Source organism: Ranitomeya variabilis, chromosome 2 (genome assembly GCF_051348905.1).
Source record: "Ranitomeya variabilis isolate aRanVar5 chromosome 2, aRanVar5.hap1, whole genome shotgun sequence".
In the NCBI taxonomy this organism is placed as follows: domain Eukaryota; kingdom Metazoa; phylum Chordata; class Amphibia; order Anura; family Dendrobatidae; genus Ranitomeya; species Ranitomeya variabilis.
The window spans coordinates 251,272,171-251,294,912 of record NC_135233.1 but is presented as its reverse complement, the minus strand read 5'-3'; the positions used below and the strand labels follow the sequence as shown (position 1 = coordinate 251,294,912).

General features: G+C 45.3%; 1 long non-coding RNA gene across 1 annotated transcript; it reads right to left on the bottom strand.

Moving 5' to 3' along the window:
• Positions 1 to 3,572: 3,572 nt before the first annotated feature.
• On the bottom strand, positions 3,573 to 20,866 carry LOC143809311 (uncharacterized). Its single transcript, XR_013222210.1, has 3 exons — positions 20,772 to 20,866; positions 16,788 to 17,175; positions 3,573 to 3,936 (listed from the first exon to the last, which is right to left on the bottom strand). It is a non-coding gene; the product is annotated as an uncharacterized LOC143809311 (long non-coding RNA).
• Between the last annotated feature and the right edge of the window lie 1,876 nt (positions 20,867 to 22,742).

Here is a 22,742-nt window from a genome sequence, read left to right as displayed (position 1 = left end):
GTTTTTAGAATGGTGTCACACTTGGTTATTTTCTATCATATAGATCAGGGGTGTCAAACTGCATTCCTCAAGGGCTGCAAACAGGTCATGTTTTCAGGATTTCCTTGTATTGCACGGGTGATCATTTAATCACCTGCACAGAATGATTCCAGCACCTTGTGCAATGAGAAGGAAATCTTGAAAACACGCATGGTTTGAGGCCCTCGAGGAATGCAGTTTGACACCCCTGATATAGACCCCTTAAAATGACTTCAAATGAGATGTGGTCCCTAAAAAAAAATGGTGTTGTAAAAATGAGAAATTGCTGGTCAGCTTTTAACCCTTATAACTCCCTAACAAAAAAAAATTTTGGTTCCAAAATTGTGCTGATGTAAAGTAGACATGTGGGAAATGTTACTTATTAAGTATTTTGTGTGACATATCTCTGTGATTTAATTGCATAAAAATTCAAAGTTGGAAAATTGTGAAATTTTCAACATTTTCGCCAAATTTCCGTATTTTTCACAAATAAACGCAGGTAATATCAAAGAAATTTTACCGCTATCATGAAGTACAATATGTCTCGAGAAAATGATGAAAGAATCACCGGGATCCGTTGAAGCGTTCCAGGGTTATAACCTCAAAAAGGGGCAGTGGTCAGAATTGTAAAAATTGGCCTGGTCATTAACGTGCAAACCATCCTTGGGGGTAAAGGGGTTAAAGGGAACCTGTCACACTCCCCCACAGCCACAGGCATTTGTAACTAAAAGAGCCACCTTGTGCCGCACTAAGGCTGCATTCTGACAAGGAGGCTCTTTTATTTCTGGTCCCTGGCACTGCTTAAATAATCGTTTTTGAAATTTGTCCCTCATACCTCGAAATCGCCACGGAGGCAGGTCTTTCCCCCCTAATCCAGACGCCTCACAGCCGTCACTCATGGCCTCCACCTCCTCTTCCTTCATTAGCGTTCCCGGCGCCTGCGCTGTTATTTTTTTTTTCGGGCATGCACAGTTGCGCTGCCCTTCGAACTTACAGCGCAGGCGCCATATTATTATTATTATTATTATTATTATTTATTGTTATAGCACCATTTATTCCATGGCGCTTTACATGTGAGGAGGGGTATACATAATAAAAACAAGTACAATATTCTTAGACAATACAAGTCATAACTGGTACAGGAGGAGAGAGGGCCCTGCCCGCGAAGGCTCACAATCTACAGGGGATGGGTGAGAATACAGTAGGTGAGGATAGAGCTGGTCATTCAGCGGTTTGGTTGATCGGTGGTTACTGCAGGTTGTAGGCTTGTCGGAAGAGGTGGGTCTTCAGGCTCTTTTTGAAGGTTTCGATGGTAGGCGAGAGTCTGATGTGTTGTGGTCGAGGGTTCCAGAGTAGGGGTGATACGCGAGAGAAATCTTGTATACGATTGTGGGAAGAGGAGATAAGAGGGGAGTAGAGAAGGAGATCTTGCAAGGATCGGAGGTTGCGTGTAGGTAAGTACCGGGAGACGAGGTCACAGATGTATGGAGGAGACAGGTTGTGGATGGCTTTGTATGTCATGGTTAGGGTTTTGTACTGGAGTCTCTAGGCGATGGGGAGCCAGTGAAGGGATTGACAGAGGGGAGAGGCCGGGGAATAGCGGGGGGACAGGTGGATTAGTCGGGCAGCAGAGCCATATGTGTTGTCTTACCTGACTAATCTGCTGTTATCTTTATACTACATATTCCCTTCCAGCTATAGACTGGTGATTAGTGTGGACCACTATTGGGGACCCCATAATTGATGTGGTGTGCTAGTTGTTAAGCACCACCAAGTCTAGGACCACCTATCTACTCCCATAAGGACTTGTAAGCCGTTTCATTTGGCATCCATAAGGTTATTCATAAAAAAACGTGTCCTCTATCCATAGGCTAGGCTATAACTTGAACTGTCCATCTTGAACTGTCCTCCCACCTCTCTTCCTGTTCCCTCTTCAATCGCTCACAATCAGGCTCCCGGTCACGCCACTCCACTGAAATTGCCCTAACTATGGTCACCAATGACCTATTAACCGCCAAGGCCAAGCAACACTACTCTGTCCTCCTCCTCCTGGACCTGTCCTCTGCCTTTGACACTGTGGACCATTCCCTATTATTACAGACCCTCTCATCCCTTGGCATCACAGACTTGGCCCTATCTTTGATCTCTTCATACCTAACAGACCGGTCATTCAGCGTCTCTCACTCACATACCACCTCCTCTCCTCGTCCCCTATCTGATGGTCCCCCCCCCCAAGGTTCAGTCCTAGGGCCCCTGCTCTTCTCCATTTTCACCTTCGGCCTGGGACAGCTCATAGAATCTCACAGCTTTTAGTATCACCTCTATGCTGACAACACACAGATCTACATCTCTGGACCAGATATCACCACCCTACTAACCAGAATCCCACAATGTCTGTCCGCTATTTCATCCTTATTCTCGGCTAGATTTCTAAAACTTAATATGGACAAAACAGAATTCATCATCTTTCTCCCATCTCACGTGACCCCCCCAACAGACCTATCCATTACAGTAAACAGCTGCCCACTCTCCCCAGACCCACAAGCTCGCTGCCTCAGTGTAATCCTTGACACTGATCTCTCCTTCAAACCACATATCCAAGCCCTTTCCACTTCCTGCCGACTTCAACTCAAAAATATTTCCCGGATCCATACATTCCTGAATCTGCAAAAACTCTAGTCCATGCCCTCATCATCTCCTGCCTTGACTACTGCAACCTCCTGCTCTGTGGCCACCCCTTTAACACTCTCGCACCCCTCCAATCTAAACTCTGCTGCTGACTAATCCACCTGTCCCCCTGCTATATCCCGGCCTCTCCCCTCTGTCAATCTCTGCACTGGCTCCCCATTACCCAAAGACTCCAGTTCAAAACCCTAACCATGACATACAAAGCCATCCACAACCAGTCTCCTCCATAGATCTGTGACCTCGTCTCCCGGTACTTACCGATCCTCACAAGATCTCCTTCTCTACTCCCTTCTCATCTCCTCTTCTCACAATCGCATACAAAATTTCTCCTGCGCATCCCCTATACTCTGGAACTCTCTGCCACAACATATCAGACTCTCGCCTACCGTGGAAACCTTCAAAAAGAACCTGAAGACCTACCTCTTCCGACAAGCCTACAGCCTGCAGTAACCACCGATCCACCAAACCGTTGCATGGCCAGCTCTACCCTCACCTACTGTATCCTCGCCCATCCTTTGTAGATTGTGAGCCCTCGCGGGCAGGGTCCTCTCTCCTCATGTACCAGTCGTGACTTGTATTGATTAAGATTATTGTACTTGTTTTTTATTATATATACCCCTTCTCACATGTAAAGCGCTATGGAATAAATGGTGCTATAATAATTAATAATAATAATAACAACTTACTGATTGCTGTGAATCCGACTGCTGGGACCCCCAGAGATCCTGAAACTGGGGCTTTGCAGCCCCATCTTGACTGACGTCACAATGTTTGTCCTCGGTCTCCGCTTCATTCTTTGTCTATAGGACAGCACTCTGCTATTTCCATCAATCCCATAGACAGTGAATTGAGCGGAGGCTGAGCATGTACACTTTTCCAGTTGTCAGGAGAGAGCTGCAGAGCCCTGATTTTGGGATCTCTGGGGTCCCAGTTGGTCGGATCCCCAGCAATCTGCATCCTATGACTACGTGATAACTTAATGAGCATGTAATCACAGTGTTCCCATTGGCAGCAACACACTGCTGTTGTCTCTGTATGGGGGTCCCCACATTATACAACCCCTTTAAGTGAAACTAGTCCGTCCAGTATATGGATTTTCCAGAAATGAAGCACGTGGGATCTCTCATCCTCTAATATAGATGATGATCATTAGGGCAGCGAGTGGGAAGAAGCACAGAACTTTTCCGAAAATTAATATCCAGGGTTTCCATATTCTCGCTGCAGCTGAATCTGAAAAACATCAAAAAGGTTTATTTAATTATTTTTAATAATTTATTTTTCACATTGCTTCCCTATAGAAAACTCAACATGTCTCACATTGCAGAAAAATACTGAGATTTTAACTTTTTTTTTCTGGCCATCGATCTCTATCCAGGGTTTGTGTGTTTTGTTTTTTGTTTTTTTTTCCGTGTGTGTGCTTGTTGTGAGCTGCAGCTTTTATTTTACTATTTTCGAGTACGTACGACATTGTGATTGCTTTTTACTCTATTTTTTTTTTTTTTTGAGGGGAGGGGGCTAGAATTTTATTTTCCTGTGTTTACCTTCTGGGCAAAAATTAGTTTTATATTTTGACCAGATTTTCATGGACAAGATGCTGCCAAATATGTTCTTTTTCCCCCTAAGGGCTGTCCCACACGTCCAGATAATTCCGGTACCGGAATAAATCGGTACCGGAGTTATCCGTGTCCGTGTGCCTGGGAACTCACGGAGGCCATACCTGCGGCACACGTGTGCCGCCCGTATGGCGAGTGGGTACCACACGGAGCGTGTGGTACCCACTCTGCATGGTGCTGAAGCTGCGATTCATATCATCCCTGCAGCAACGTTTGCTGCAGGGAAAATATGAAGAATAGTGTTTAAAATAAAGATCCATGTGTCCGCCGCCCCCCCACCCCCTGTGCGCCCCCCCCGCTGGTCAGAAAATACTCACCCGGATCCCCCGTCGGCAGTCGCTCCTTCCTGGTCTGGCCGTGGCTTACTGTATGCGGTCACGTGGGGCCGCTCATTTACACTCATGAATAGGCGGCTCCGCCCCTATTGGAGGTGGAGCCACATATTCATGAGTGTAATCGGCCGCATACAGTAGGAGGCGCGGCCAGACCAGGAAGGAGCGACTGCCGACGGGGGATCCGGGTGAGTATTTTCTGACCAGCGGGGGGGGCGCACAGGGGGTGGGGGGGCGGCGGACACATGGATCTTTATTTTAAACACTATCATTCATATTTTCTCTGTAGCAAACGGTGCTACAGGGAAGATATGAATACCGGCTTCAGCACCATGTGGGAGGGACAGCGCTTACTGTAGCGCTGTCTCCGGCACGCCACACGGACCCCAGACGGAGAATGTCCGTGTGAGGTGCGTGTTTTACACGGACCCATTGACTCTATTGGGTCCGTGTAATCCGTGCGCTCCCACGAACACTGACATGTCTCCGTGTTTGGCACACGGAGACACGGTCCGCACACGGTCCGCACAAAATCAATGACATCTGCACAGATGCATTGATTTTTATGGGTCTACGTGTGTCAGTGTCTCCGGTACGGGAGGAAACTGTCACCTCACGTACCGGAGCCACTGACGTGTGAAACCGGCCTAAGGGACATGAACGTGTGCTTGTTTGATTAGGGTGGGAGAAGGTGGCGATGGGCACCTGAACAGATGCCCCACCTGAATCTCACCACTGAAATGTTGCTGTTGGGGACCCATGTATTAGTGCATCTTGAGCTGCAAGGGGTTAAAGTGGAAACTAGTAGAAAGTCTAAAGTACAAATGCCTCATATAGTGGACGCCCTGGAGAAGATTTATTAGAACTGGCATCAGGGAAACATGTAGAAATATCTATAATCTGATCCTTAGGGTCCCTTTCCACTTGCGAGAGAAAAAACGGTCCGTAATCTGGACCGAAAAAACGGATGTAACGTATGCGATTGTCATGCGAGTGTCATGCGAGTGTCATGCGAGTGCAATGCGATTTTTAATCGCATCATCCGTTTTTTGTAATCGCATCATCCGTATGACATCCGTATTACTGTCCGATTTGTACGCACCGGTGTCCTTTGAAAAGCCGGCAAATCAGTGCTGTGTACAGTAAAATCACACTGACAGGTTAGAATAGAATAGATATATACACATAGAATGTGTATATATACATATATATGTCAGTGAGACACCTATATATGTATATTTATATTTAATGCAGCGCTAGATAGCATTAAAGCCGCTAATTCAATTGCCGGCTTTTGCCCTCTCCTTCCCAAACCCGACAGGATATGAGACATGGTTTACATACAGTAAACCATCTCATATCCCTTCTTTTAGTACATATTCCTCTTCACTAATGTAAGAAGTGTCTGTGGGTCAAATTTGGGGGCTCTAGCTATTAAATTAAAGGGTTAAATCGCGGAAAAAATTGGCGTGGGCTCCCGCGCAATTTTCTCCGCCAGAGCGGTAAAGCCAGTGACTTAGGGCAGATATTAATAGCCTAGAGAGGGACCATGGTTATTGGCCCCCTCCTGGCTACAAACATCTGCCCCCAGCCACCCCAGAAAAGGCACATCTGGAAGATGCGCCTATTCTGGCACTTGGCCACTCTCTTCCCACTCCCGTGTAGCGGTGGGATATGGGGTAATGAAGGGTTAATGCCACCTTGCTATTGTAAGGTGACATTAAGCCAGATTAATAATGGAGAGGCGTCAATTATGAAAGGGTTAAAAAAACACACACACATGATTAAAAAGTATTTTAATGAAATAAACACACCGGTTGTTTTAATATTTTATTGCTCTCTCAATCCAGCTGAAGACCCTCGCTTGACAAAATAATAAACCCACAATATACATACCTTCTGATGAACTGTCACGTCCCACGAGGTAATCCATCTGAAGGGGTTAAAATATTTTACAGGCAGGAGCCCTGCTAATGCAGCTGTGCTCGTGTCTGTAAGCCCCGGCGAATGAAGGAAATGTAGGTCAATGACCTATAGTTACCTTCAGTCGCGGTGATGTGCCCCCTGCTGGATGTCCTTATATGACCTCGAGCGTGGGAAAAAGTTCCCAGGCTGCAGTTCATGAGGACATATCCTGTCGGGTTTGGGAAGGAGAGGGCAAAAGCCGGCAATTGAATTAGCGGCTTTAATGCTATCTAGCGCTGCATTAAATATAAATATACATATATAGGTGTCTCACTGACATACATATATGTATATATACACATTCTATGTGTATATATCTATTCTATTCTAACCTGTCAGTGTGATTTTACTGTACACAGCACTGATTTGCCGGCTTTTCAAAGGACACCGGTGCGTACAAATCGGACAGTAATACGGATGTCATACGGATGTCATACGGATGATGCGATTACAAAAAACGGATGATGCGATTAAAAATCGCATTGCACTCGCATTGCACTCGCATGACACTCGTATGACAATCGCATACGTTACATCCGTTTTTTCGGTCCAGATTACGGACCGTTTTTTCTCTCGCAAGTGGAAAGGGACCCTTACTTTCATTTCTTGAACAGTCTTTGAGAAACAAGATCGGGATTTGGTTGCTATGGCCAGCTCCACTTTTCCCTCAGCCATTTTGCCCATAGCAAACAATCAATGCACAGCTTTAATTTCCCCAGAGATGTATAAGAAATTAAAGCTGAGCTCTGATTGGTTTCTGTGGGCAACAAGACAGATTTAGTCAGATGGTAATGTCTGTCAGCCTAATAATTTACATAGGATGCGGCCTATACTGATCAGTCACAGCAGAACTTCAGGGATGGAAATTCACTGCTGACGGCAGTCTTGTGGCAGACTCATCCTGTCAGCATATTACACGGGCAGTACCATGCCCTCCCATAATACTAGCAGGTAGCCAAGTTTCCAAGATCACTGCTGAATGTCAATGAACGGAAATATTTACTGTTTTCCACCAGATAATGTACAGCTCACATAGCTGCAGAGCTTGTGACAGTGTGCAAGAGCTAAAGAGCCCTACTTCAATGTCTGGAGCCTGTGATCAACATTCCAGCAAGCAGGGATCTTATTAATGTTACTAGATGGTAGCCTGATTCTAACGCATCGGGTATTCTAGAATATATATGTAGTTTATTTATGAAGATTTTAGAATAATACATTGAATACACAGGATTCGGCCGGCCGGGCGCGACCAATTAGCGAAGCGTGGTTCAAATCCCGCGCCAATTCGTGGCCGGACTGCGCCTGTCGCTGATTGTTCGCGGCCGGTCATGTAGTGTATAGCACAGCCATGTAGTATATAGCACAGCCACATACTATATAGCACAGCCACATAGTATATAACAGCCCACGTAGTATATAGCACAGCCACGTAGTATATAACAGCCCACGTAGTATATAGCACAGCCATGTAGTACATAGCACAGCCACGTAGTATATTGCACAGCCACGTAGTATATTGCAAAGCCACGTAGTATATTGCACAGCCCACGTGGTATATTGCCCAGCCACATAGTATATTGCACAGCCCATGTAGTATATTGCACAGCCATGTAGTATATTGCCCAGCCCACGTAGTATATTGCCCAGCCCACGTAGTATATTGCACAGCCCACGTAGTATATTGCATAGCCCACATAGTATATTGCACAGCCCACGTAGTATATTGCCCAGCCCACGTAGTATATTGCACAGCCCAAGTAGTATATTGCATAGCCCACATAGTATATTGCACAGCCACGTAGTATATTGCACAGCCCACATAGTATATTGCACAGCCACGTAGTATATTGCACAGCCCACGTAGTATATTGCACAGCCCACGTAGTATATTGCACAGCCCACGTAATATATTGCACAGCCCTTGTAGTATACTGCCCAGCCCATGTAGTATATTGCACAGCCCACGTAGTATATTGCACAGCCCACGTAGTATATTGCCCAGCTCACGTAGTATATTGCAGAGCCCACGTAGTATGTTGCACAGCCCACGTAGTATATTGCACAGCCCACGTAGTTTGTTGCACAGCCACGTAGGATATAGCACAGCCACATAGTATATAGCGCAGCCACGCAGTATATTGTGCAGCCACATAGTATATTGCACAGCCACGTAGTATATTGCACAGCCACGTAGTATATTGCACAGCGATGTAGTATATTGCACAGCCCACGTAGTATATTGCACAGCCACGTAGTATATTGCACAGCCCACATAGTATATTGCACAGCCACGTAGTATATTGCACAGCCACGCAGTATATTGCACAGCCACGCAGTATATTGCACAGCCATGCAGTATATTGCACAGCCATGTAGTATATTGCAAAGCCCACATAGTATATTGCACAGCCACGTAGTATATTGCACAGCCCACATAGTATATTGCTCAGCCACGTAGTATACTGCGCAGCCACATAGTATATTGCACAGCCCACATAGTATATTCCACAGCCCACGTAGTATATTGAACAGCCACGCAGTATATTGCACAGCCACACAGTATATTGCACAGCCACATAGTATATAGCACAGTCACGCAGTATATAACAGCCCACGTAGTATATTGCACAGCCATGTAGTATATTGCACAGCCACGTAGTATATTGCACAGCCCACGTAGTATATTGCACAACCCACGTAGTATATTGCACAGCCACGTAGTATATTGCACAGCCCACGTAGAATATTGCACAGCCCACGTAGTATATAGCAATGTGGGCATCATATACCTGTTAAAAAAAGAATTAAAATAAAAAATAGTTCTATACTCACCCTCCGTTGGCCCCCGGATCCAAGCGAGGCGTTTACCGATGCTCCTCGGGCGCTCCGGTCCCAAGAGTGCATTGCGGTCTCGGGAGATGATGACGTAGCGGTCTCGCGACACTGGTACGTCATCATCTCGCGAGATCGCAATGCATGGAGCGGTCACCGGAGAATCGAGAGGAGCCAGGAAAGGCCTGTTCCTGATCCAGGGGGCCGACGGACGGTGAGTATATAACTATTTTTTATTTTTTTATTATTTTTAACATTAGATCTTTTTACTATTGATGCTGCATAGGCTGCATAGTAAAAAGTTGGTCACACAGGGTTAATAGCAGCGTTAACGGACTGCGTTACACCGCGGCATAACACGGTCCGTTAACGCTGCCATTAACCCTGTGTGAGCGCTGAGTGGAGGGGAGTATGGAGCGGGCACTGAATGTGGGGAGTAAGGAGCGGCCATTTTGCCGCCGGACTGTGCCCGTCGCTGATTGGTCATGGATGTTTTGCCACGACCAATCAGTGACTTGGGATTTCCGTGACAGACAGACAGACAGAAAGACAGACAGAAAGACAGAAGTGACCCTTAGACAATTATATAGTAGATTAGCAGCATGAGAGCTTGTATTTTACGGGACTAGTTGTATTGCTGTATGATGCCATTCACTTTACCACATAATGTGCTGAAAAAAAACAGAAAAAAATCCAGGGCGCTGATTCGGTGGGAAAAAAAAAACAATTCTGCAATTTTTGGGGGGTGGAGAGGGTGGATTGTCTTCATGCCCATACTTATGCATTAAAAATTACTTGGAAGCAGGATTCTTCAGGTTGGTACAATTACAGCAATATCAAACGTTTATTTAATTTTGGTGAGAAATATTTTTTTCTGCCAAAAGCCATTTGGATATTTATTCCATAATTCACAGACCTATAAAATCAACTTAAAAATTATCCTGCGATGTATGGCATTTACTGAACTTGTCCCTAGTGTAGTGTGTTGGCTGGAGCTGCTCCTCTTTGGTGAGGAGTGATATTAGGTGGTAGTGATGATGTTGCTACTTGCAGTCTTTAGCACAGTTGATTCTTTGCAATAAGTTTTGTAATGAACTGATCGCAGCAGTAAGTGGTCCTGAACACATGTATATTACACTGCAGGTCTCCTCAAAGAGGGAAATTCATCACTGCTCACATAACATAGAACTCAAGCAGTGGGAGGTCTTCAGTGCACATAACATAGGAGACGCCGAGACTGCTGTATATACATCACGTAGGGAGACATTGAGACTGCTGTGCATACATCACACAGGAGATGCACAGAGACTGTTGTATATACAGTGGCTTATGAAAATATATACCCCTTGGCATTTTTTGTCTTTACCTACCTCACAGCCTGGAATTTCAGTTTTGTTTTGTTTTTTTAGCTTTTCCATCAGTTCATGTAAAGAACATGCCTACAACTGTGAAAACTTGGTTTTCTTTTTTTTTTGTAAAGCAAACAAGAAATAAGACAAAACAACTGAAAACGTCATTATGTATAACTATTCACAACCCTAAAGTCAGTACTTTGTAGAGCCTCCTTTTGCAGCAATTTTAGATACAAGTCACTTTGGATAAGTCTCTATGAGCTTTCCACATCTGCCCACTGGAATTGTTGCTCATTACTCAAGGCAAGGCGAATCTGCTCCAGCTTCTTCAACTTAGATGGTGAACAGCAATCTTCAAGTCTGACCACAGATTGGATGAAGGTCTGGACTTTACTAGGCCACACCAAAACATTTACACATTTTCCGTTAAACCACTCAAGTGTTGCTTTAGCAGTATGCTTTGGGTCATTGTCTTGTTGAAAGGTGAACCTCTGTCCCAGTCTCAAATCACTGACAGACTGAAACAGGTTTTGCTGAAGAATATCCCTGTATTTCGCACCATGCATCTTCCCCTTGACTCGGACCATTTTCCCTGTACCTGCTGCTGAAAAACATTCCAACAGCATGATATTGCAACCACAATGTTTCACTGTGGGAATTGTGTTTTTCGGGTGATGAGCTGTGTTGGTTTGGTGCTAGACATAGCGTTTACCTTAGTGACCAAAAAGTTCAATTTTGGTCTCATCTGACCACATCACCTTCTTTCATACTTTTGGGGAGTCTCTCACATGTCTTAAGTTAAATTTAAAATGAACCTTACAAATTTTCTGTGTAAGTATCCCTATAAACAAGCCTCAGGCCATTAGTCATACGGGTTTGTCCTATCCATACCATCTGGGGGACAGAGAGGAAGAAATAACATCTAGAACATCTACAACAGTTGTGAGGACCTTACCGAGAAGCTCAGCCAGTGGCGTATCCGGGGGGGGGCAGCCGGGGCATGTGCCCCGGGCGCAGCCGACAGGGGGGAGCCAGCAGGCCACCTGATGCGGCGGTCCAAGGAGGAGGCTCCCCGTCGGCGGAATTCTGCCTCCCCCACACTGAGATTCTTCCGTTCTCTGAGGCGGCTGTCAAATTGACAGCCGACTCAGAGAAAGTGCTGCGCGTCGGTTCCCAAGGATGTACTAGCGTCTTTAGACGCTAGTACCCTTGATCTATGCCCTGACCACCGTCGGCACTTCCGCATCAGTGAAGCAACAGCAGCGTGATCAGGTCACATGATCACGCTTCTGAAGTCACTCGCCGGCTCTTCACAGGCGGTCTTGCGGTTTGTGGTAAGTGCTCCAGCTCCAGATGGCTGGGTAATGGGAGGCTGGAGCTGAAGACACCGAACTGCCAGAAGGAGAGATGCAGGCGGTGCTGTATACTACTGTGTGGGCGGTGCTGTATACTACTATGCGGGCTGTGCTATATACTACTATGTGGACAGTGCTATATACTGCTATGTGGGCAGTGCTGTAGACTACTGTGTAGGCTGTGCTATATACTACTATGTGGGCTGTGCTACATACTACAATGTGGGATGTGCTGTATACTACTATGCGGGCTGTGCTATATACTACTATGCGGGCAGTGCTGTATACTACTGTGTGGGCTGTGCTATATACTGCTATGTGGGCTGTGCTATATACTACTGTGTGGGCTGTGCTGTATACTACTATGCGGGCTGTGCTATATACTACTATGTGGGCTTTGCTATATACTACTATGTGGGCTGTGCTATATACTACTGTGTGGGCGGTGCTGTATACTACTATGCGGGCTGTGCTATATACTACTATTTGGGCTGTGCTATATACTACTATGTGGGCTGTGCTATATACTACTGTGTGGGCGGTGCTGTATACTTCTATGCGGGCTGTGCTGTATACTACTGTGTGGGCGGTGCTGTATACTACTATGCGGGCTGTGCTATAAACTACTATGTGGGCAGTGCTGTATACTACTGTGTGGGTTGTGCTATATACTACTATGTGGGCTGTGCTGTATACTACTTTGTGGGCTGTGCTGTATACTACTATGTGGGCTGTGCTGTATACTGCTATGTGGGCTGTGCTGTATACTACTGTGTGGGCTGTGCTGTATACTACTATGTGGGCAGTGCTGTATACTGCTATGTGGGCTGTGCTGTATACTACTGTGTGGGCGGTGCTGTATACTACTATGCGGGCTATGCTATATACTACTAAGCGGGCTGTGCTGTATACTACTATGTGGGAAGTGCTGTATACTACTGTGTTCCTCAGATTTCTCCACCACATGCAACTGCACTCGGAAAGGAAGGGGATGGGGGCAGAAATCAGGACATTATGGGGGCAGAAATCTGAGGACATTATAGGGGCAGAAATCTGAGGACATTATAGGGGCAGAAATCTGAGGGCAACCTCGGCAACCCTCCAATGTGACTGAATTACAACAATTCTTTAAAGATGACGGGCGAAAATTCCACTAGAGCTTTGTAAAAGACTCATTGCCAGTTATCACTAATGCTTGATTGCAGTTGTTGCTGTTAAGGGATGCCTAACCAGTAGTGATGAACGAATATACTCCTTACTCGAGATTTTCTGAGCACAGTCTGGTGACCTCTGAGTATTTTTTAGTGCTCGGAGTTTTAGTTTTTAGCGCCGCAGCTGAATGATCTACATCTGTTAGCCAGCATAAGTACATGTGGGGGTTCCCTAGCAACCAGGCAACCCCCACATGTACTTATGCTGGCTTAACAGATGTAAATAATTCAGCTGCGGCGCTAAAAACTAAAACTCCGAGCACTAAAAAATACTTGGAGGAGCGTGCTCGGGAAATCTCGAGTAAGGCTATGTGCACACGTCAGGATTTTCCGCAGAATTTTCCTGAACAAAACCGGACTTTTTCTGCAGGAAATCCACATGCATTTTTTTCTGCTATTTTTTTCGCGTTTTTCTCACGTTTTCTGAGTGTTTTTTTGTGAGTTTTTTTTGCGTTTTTTTTTCCGGAGCTTTCCAATGCATTAAATAGCGGTAAAAACGCGAAAAATCCTCAAAATTAATGAACATGCTGCATTTTTTAACCATGATGTGTTTTTTTTTTGCGGAAAAAAAGCATCATGTGCACAAAAATTGCAGAATGCATTAAAAATTATGGGATGCTTATGTATGCATTTTTTAAGCTTTTTTTTTCAGCGGAAAACGGCCGAAAAAACGCAAAAAATCCTGAACGTGTGCACATAGCCTAACGAGTATATTCGCTCATCACTAATAACCAGTTAAGTTTAGGGGGCAATTACTTTTTCACACAGGGCCCTGTAGGTTTGGATTTCTACTTTCCTTAATAATAAGGACCTTCATTTAAAAACTGCCTTTTGTGATTACATGTGTTATCTTTGACTAATATTTACATTTGTTTGGTGATCTGAAACATTTAAGTGTGACAAACATGCAAAAGAATAGGAAATCAGGAAGGGGGCGAACACTTATTCACAACACTGCAAATGAGGCCGGCGTCACACTCGGCGTAAGACAATACGCCACGTATTTTACGGCCGTAATACGGTGAAATGTTCCCAAAATAGTGATCCGTAGTCAGGGTGTGTCAGCGTATTTTGCGCATGGCATCCTCCGTATGTAATCCGTATGGCATCCGTACTGCGAGATTTTTGCGCAGGCTTGCAAAACCGACATCTAATGGATTTATGTGCTCAAATGTTCATTAAAACATATATACAGTATATATATATATATATGTCATTGAGACACATATATATATATATTCTGTATTTAGATTTCATTCAGCGCGATATCTGTGAACAGCCGGTAATTCAATTGCCGGCTTCTCATTTCTCCTGCACAAACCCGACATGATATGAGACATGGTTTACATATAGTAAACCATCTCATATCCCCTTTTTTTTTGCATATTCCACACTACTAATGTTAGTAGTGTGCATGTGCAAAATTTCAGCGCTGTAGCTGCTAAAATAAAGGGTTAAATGGCGGAAAAAATTGGCGTGGGCTCCCGCGCAATTTTCTCCGCCAGAGCGGTAAAGCCAGTGACTGAGGGCAGATATTAATAGCCAGGAGAGGGTCCATGGTTATTGGCCCCCCCGTGGCTAAAAACATCTGCCCCCAGCCACCCCAGAAAAGGCACATCTGGAAGATGCGCCTATTCTGGCACTTGGCCACTCTCTTCCCACTCCCTGTAGCGGTGGGATATGGGGTAATGAAGGGTTAATGCCACCTTGCTATTGGAAGGTGACATTAAGCCAGATTAATGATGGAGAGGCGTCAATTATGACACCTATCCATTATTAATCCAATTGTAGGAAAGGGTTAAAAAACACACACACACATGATTGAAAAGTATTTTAATGAAATAAACACAGCGGTTGTTGTAATAATTTATTGTTCTCTCAAATCCATTTGCAGTCCCTCGCTTGGCAACATAATAAACGCACAAGATACATACCTTCTGCTGTCAGATCAGGTCCCACGATGTAATCCATCTGAAGGGGTTAACTAATATTACAAGCAGGAGCCCTGCTAAATGCAGCTGTGCTCCGTGCTTGTAATTCCCCTGCGAATGAATGAAATGTAGGTCATTGACCTACATTTCATTCATTCGCGGTGAGGCGCCCTCTGGTGGATGTTCTCATGAACTGCAGCCTGGGAACTTTTTCCCACGCTCCAGGTCATATGAGGACATCCACCAGGGGGCGCATCACCGCGAATGAATGAAATGTAGGTCAATGACCTACATTTCATTCATTCGCAGGGGAATTACAAGCACGGAGCACAGCTGCATTTGCAGGGCTCCTGCTTGTAATATTAGTTAACCCCTTCAGATGGATTACATCGTGGGACGTGATCTGACAGCAGAAGGTATGTATCTTGTGCGTTTATTATGTTGCCAAGCGAGGGACTGCAAATGGATTTGAGAGAACAATAAATTATTACAACAACCGCTGTGTTTATTTCATTAAAATACTTTTCAATCATGTGTGTGTGTGTTTTTTAACCCTTTCCTACAATTGGATTAATAATGGATAGGTGACATAATTGACGCCTCTCCATCATTAATCTGGCTTAATGTCACCTTCCAATAGCAAGGTGGCATTAACCCTTCATTACCCCATATCCCACCGCTACAGGGAGTGGGAAGAGAGTGGCCAAGTGCCAGAATAGGCGCATCTTCCAGATGTGCCTTTTCTGGGGTGGCTGGGGGCAGATGTTTTTAGCCACGGGGGGGCCAATAACCATGGACCCTCTCCTGGCTATTAATATCTGCCCTCAGTCACTGGCTTTACCGCTCTGGCGGAGAAAATTGCGCGGGAGCCCACGCCAATTTTTTCCGCCATTTAACCCTTTATTTTAGCAGCTACAGCGCTGAAATTTTGCACATACACACTACTAACATTAGTAGTGTGGAATATGCAAAAAAAAGGGGGATATGAGATGGTTTACTGTATGTAAACCATGTCTCATATCCTGTCGGGTTTGGGAAGGAGAAATGAAAAGCCGGCAATTGAATTACCGACTTTTCACTAACAGCGCTGCGTATTTCTCGCAAGTCACACTGCAGGTCCGTGTGGAATCCGTATTTTTCTCGCCCCCATAGACTTTCATTGGCGATTTTTTTGCGCAGTACGCTGACAAACGCAGCATGCTGCGATTTTGTACGGCCGTAGAAAGCCGTATAATACTGAACCGTAATATACGGCTGATAGGAGCAGCCCCATTGAGAATAATTGTGCCGTATGTTATGCGAGTTTTACGGACGTAGTTTCTGCGCTCTTACGTCCGTAAAACTCGCCAGTGTGACGCCGGCCTGAGAGGTTGGCCCCATGACTATACATAAATTGGGGGTTATGTACCAGAAAAGTGACAGATCTCCTGATGACACTTGCATCCATTGCCAAGTAACTGAGTGACACTATAATATACAGTAGTTTATACCGGACAGTTGTTTCGTTAGGACTCTGACGTCGATGGTTTCGCTTGCTGTGTGATGGTTCATGTAGAAGCTGATTTTGTAGGTGCCGCTGTCATTCTCCTGGACGTTGTATATCAGGAGCGACGAGTTCTCTTTGTAGAATTCCACTCTGCCGCTGTATGTGGGATACACCAGAAAATGATCATCTAAGATCAAGACAGGGGTTCCCCGAGAATCCAGGGTGCAGTTCAGAACCGTGTGATACAGGATTGAATGGTTCTCGAATTCCCATTCCACTGTGTATTTGGAGAACTGATGGGTCAAGGTGACAGACGGGCAGGAGAAGGGGGTGGCCGATGGTGGCATTAATGGTATTTCTGGCCACTGTCAGGTGCTTCCCGGCTGTGATACCTATCCAGACAAAATACCCACAAGTGATAACAGAAAAAAAAAAACCGACGTACTACTTCTCACAGCTGAGGATATGTTACAATGTATCCGGTACAGACAGATCTCGGGCAACTCATTCTGCAGTGAGCAATAGACAGTGCAACACAAAGAGGCTAGAGAAGGCAGACAGTGCAAAGTTTGTAATGAAACCCTAATACAAAAGTGATTTTTAGGGCTCATTTCCACTGGCGAGGAAAACGGACGAGTGCAATCCGATAAAAAATCGGATTGCACTCGGACCAATGTTATTCAATAGTTGTCTTTTCATTTGCGATTTTTTTCTCGGCCGAAATCGGACTAAGAAAAAAATCGCAGCATGCTGCGATTTGGGGCTCATTTCCACATGCGAGGCACACGTCCGTGTCTCGCATGTAGAAACCAAGCTCTGGCGCCGGCACTTTGGAGCGGAGCTGTGCAGCTCCATGTGTTCCTATGCGGCCGCACGCTCCGCTCTGGAGTGCCGGCTCCACAGCTTGGTTTCCACATGCGAGATACGGACGTGTGCCTCGCATGTGGAAATGAGCCCTTGCTGCGAGTCTCGGACGAGACTCGCCAATGCAAGTCAATGGGTGCGAGAAAAAAATCGCACAGCACTCGCACCATGCGAGTTCTGTCCGATTTTTACGCACCGGTGTCCTTTGAAAAGCCGGCAATTCAGCGCGGTGTACAGTAAAATCACACTGACAGGTTAGAATAGACTAGATATATACACATAGAATGTGTATATATACATATATATATGTCAGTGAGACACCTATATATGTATATTTATATTTAATGCAGCGCAAGAGAGCATAAAAGCCGCTAATTCAATTGCCGGCTTTTGCTCTCTCCTTCACAAACCCGACAGGATATGAGACATGGTTTACATACAGTAAACCATCTCATATCCCCCTTTTTTTTGCATATTCCACACTACTAATGTTAGTAGTGTGTATGTGCAAAATTTCGGCGCTGTAGCTATAACATTTAAGGGTTAAATCGCGGAAAAAAATGGCGTAGGCTCCCGCGCAATTTTCTCCGCCAGAGTAGTAAAGCCAGTGACTGAGGGCAGATATTAATAGCCTAGAGAGGGACCATGGTTATTGGCCCCCCCCGTGGCTAAAAACATCTGCCCCCAGCCACCCCAGAAAAGGCACATCTGGAAGATGCGCCAATTCTGGCACTTGGCCACTCTCTTCCCACTCCCTGTAGCAGTGGGATATGGGGTAATGAAGGGTTAATGTCACCTTGCTATTGTAAGGTGACATTAAGCCAGATTAATAATGGAGAGGCGTCAATTATGTCACCTATCCATTATTAATCCAATTGTATGAAAGGGTTAAAAAACACACACACACATGATTAAAAAGTATTTTAATGAAAGAAACAAACAGGTTGTTTTAATAATTTATTGCTCTCTCAATCCATCAGCAACACCCTCGCTTGGCAAAATAATAAACACACAATATACATACCCTCCGATAAACTGTCACGTCCCACGAGGTAATCCATCTGAAGGGGTTAACTAATATTACAGGCAGGAGCTGTGCTAAGGCACTCGCTCATGTATGTAATCCCCGGGTGCTGAAAGGAAAGCAGAGTGATCTATACTTACATTCAGTCGCGGTGATGCGCCCCTGCTGGATGTTCTCATGAACTGCAGCCTGGGAACTTTTTCCCACGCTCCAGGTCATATGAGGACATCCACCAGGGGGCGCATCACCGCGACTGAAGGTAACTATAGGTAATTGACCTACATTTCCTTCATTCCCCGGGGCTTACAAGCACGAGCACAGCTGCATTATAGCAGGGCTCCTGCTTGTAAAATATTTTAACACCTTCAGATGGATTTACATCGTGGGACGTGACAGTTCATCAGAGAGGGTATGTATATTGTTGGTTTATTATTTTTCCAAGCGAGGGTCATCACATGGATTGAGAGAGCAATAAAATATTAAATCAACCTGTGTGTTTATTTCATTAAAATACTTTTTAATCATGTGTGTGTGTTTTTAACCCTTTCATACTATTGGATTAATAATGGATAGGTGTCATAATTGACGCCTCTCCATTATTAATCTGGCTTAATGTCACCTTACAATAGCAAGGTGGCATTAACCCTTCATTACCCCATATCCCACCGCTACACGGGAGTGGGAAGAGAGTGGCCAAGTGCCAGAATAGGCGCATCTTACAGATGTGCCTTTTCTGGGGTGGCTAGGGGCAGATGTTTTTAGCCACGGGGGGGCCAATAACCATGGACCCTCTCCTGGCTATTAATATCTGCCCTCAGTCACTGGCTTTACTACTCTGGCGGAGAAAATTGCGCGGGAGCCCACGCCAATTTTTTCCGCCATTTAACCCTTAAATTTAATAGCTACAGCGCCGAAATTTTGCACATACACACTACTAAAATTAGTAGTATGGAATATGCAAAAAAAATGGGGATATGAGATGGTTTACTGTATGTAAACCATGTCTCATATCCTGTCGGGTTTGGGAAGGAGAAATGAAAAGCCGGCAATTGAATTAGAGGCTTTTATGCTATCTTGCGCTGCATTAAATATAAATATACATATATAGGTGTCTCACTGACATATATATATATGTATATATACCTATTCTATGTGTATATATCTACTCTATTCTAACCTGTCAGTGTGATTTTACTGTACACAGCACTGATTTGCCGGCTTTTCAAAGGACACCGGTGCGTACAAATCGGACAGTAATACGGATGTCATACGGATGTAAAATGGATGGTGCGATTAAAAATCGCATTGCACTCGCATTGCACTTGCATGACACTCGCATGACAATCGCATACGCTACATCCCTTTTTTCGGTCCAGATTACGGACCGATTTGTCTCTCGCCAGTGGAAATGAGCCCTTAGACCAAAATACATGCATTTAACCACTTAGTGACCAGGCCAAATTTTTCTAAGCTGATGTGTCACTTTATGTGCCAATAACTCTGGAACGCTTCAACATATCCCAGTGATTATGAGATTATTTTTTCATGGCTCTATTATTTTATGGTAATTGTAAATTTAGGACAATATGCTTTGCGTTTATTTATAAAAATATCAGAAATGTGACAAATTTCTAAAAATTAGCAATTTTCAAACTTTGATTATCCCTTTAATCCAAATAGTCATACCCCACAAAAAAGTGAATAAATAAAATCTGCACTATAATATGGCCCTCCTTTCTTTTTGAGCTTCACACTGTGCCCCAGAAATAGTTTTCAACCACATATGGATAATTTGTGTACTCAGGAGAAATTGTGTAACATAATTTGTGGTCCATTTTCTTCTATTAGCCCTTTTGAAAATTAAAATCTTGGAGCCAAAGCAACATTTTAGTGGGAAGAAACTTGTAATTCATGATATAATGACCCCACAGAGCTGAAGGTTTGTTACTAAAGCATCTGGCCGAGCTTTCCTAATAATTCATTACTTGATATTAGGAACATCTGCTCTTTTTTTTAGAGCAGCCCCTCCTCCCTCCATTCAGAAATGTCTTAATTCACAGAATTAGAAAGTGTAAGAAGAGGTGGTTAGAAGATACTCACCGAGCATCAGCACCCGAGCACATAGCACCAGGCACGCCGCCCTCCTGCCTCCATTCATGTTTCAGGGGAGGCTACCCAAAATTCCTATTAGGGGGGATTGCACTCACTAGTCCCAGTCCTGATGTGATAATGTGTGGGTGGTTTTATTTGTATGTGATGTGTATGGTGACTTGTAGCTCTGCAGGACAGGAAGTGAGACGTGGTGCAGCACCCAGAGCGGAAAATATATTATCAGGTACTTTTTAATTTTAAAGGGCCAATTCAGCAAAATCATGTACTGCTTATAGATTGTATAGGTGGCAATTCTAGACAAGAATACCTCTGTGCGTTTCAATAGCAGTCCATTTATGGTGATGGTGCTTGGGGGCCTTCACCTGTCGTTCTAAAGACCATGCAGAAAATAAACTTGGGACTGTTGTCATTTTACATGCTAATTTTGGGATGGTGACATCACTGCTGTATGTGGTAGCTACATTTTTGAAACTGGGCCTGGTGACCTCACTCTTATACAGGAGGCTGGGCCTGGTGACCTCACTCATACATGAGACTGGGACTGGTGACCTCACTCATACAGGAGGTTGGGAGTGGTGACCGCACTTTTATACAGGAGGCTGGGACTGGTGACCACACTCTTATACAGAATGTTGGGCCTGGTGACCTCACTATTACACCGGAGGCTGGGCCTGGTGACCTCACTATTATACAGAAGGCTGGGCCTGGTGACCTCAGTATTATAGAGAAGGCTGGGCCTGGTGACCTCACTCTTATACAGGAGGTTGGAAGTGGTGACCGCATTTTTATACAGGAGGCTGGGACTGGTGACCACACTCTTATACAGAAGGCTGGGCTGGCTGGGACTGGTGACCTCACTCGTATACAGAAGGCTGGGCCTGGTGACCTCACTCATACAGAAGGCTGGGCCTGGTGACCTCACTCTTATAGAGAAGGCTGGGCCAGCTGGGACTGGTTACCTCACTCTTATACAGAAGTCTGGGCCTAGTGACCTCACTCTTATACAGGACGCTGGGCCTGGTGACCTCACTCTTATACAGGACACTGGGCCTGGTGACCTCACTCTTATACAGGAGGCTTGGCCTGGTGACCTCACTCTTATACAGGAGGCTGGGCCTGGTGACCTCACTCTTATACAGGAGGCTGGGCCTGGTGACCTCACTCACTCTTATAGAGAAGGCTGGGCCTGGTGACCTCACTCTTATAGAGAAGGCTGGGCTGGCTGGGACTGGTGACCTCTTATACAGGAGGCTGGGCCTGGTGACCTCACTCTTATAGAGAAGGCTGGGCCTGGTGACCTCATTCTTATACAGGAGGCTGGGCCTGGTGACCTCACTCTTACACAGGAGGCTGGGCATGGTGACCTCACTCTTATACAGGAGGCTGGACCTGGAGACCTCACTATTTTACAGAAGCTGGGCCTGGTGACCTAACTTTTTTACAGGAGGCTGGGACTGGTGATCTTACTATTATACAGGAGGTTTGGACTGGTGAAATCACTATCATACAGGAGGCTTGGACTAGTGACCTCACTCTTATACAGGAGGCTGGGACTGGTGACCTCACTCTTATACAGGAGGCTGGGACTGGTGACCTCACTCTTATACAGGAGGCTAGGCCTGGTGACCTCACTCTTATACAGGAGGCTGGGCCTGGTGACCTCACTTTTATTCAAAAGGTGTTTCCTGGTGAACTAACTCTTATACAGAAGGCTGGGCCTGGTGACCTCACTCTTATACAGGAGGCTGGGTCTGGTGACCTCACTCTTATACAGGAGGCTGGGCCTGGTGACCTCACTCTTATACAGGAGGCTGGGCCTGGCGACCTCACTCATATACAGGAGGCTGGGCCTGGTGAGATCACTTATACAGGAGGCTGAGACTGGTGACCTCACTCATACAGGAGGCTGGGACCGGTGACCTCACTCTTATACAGAAGGCTGGGCCTGGAGACCTCACT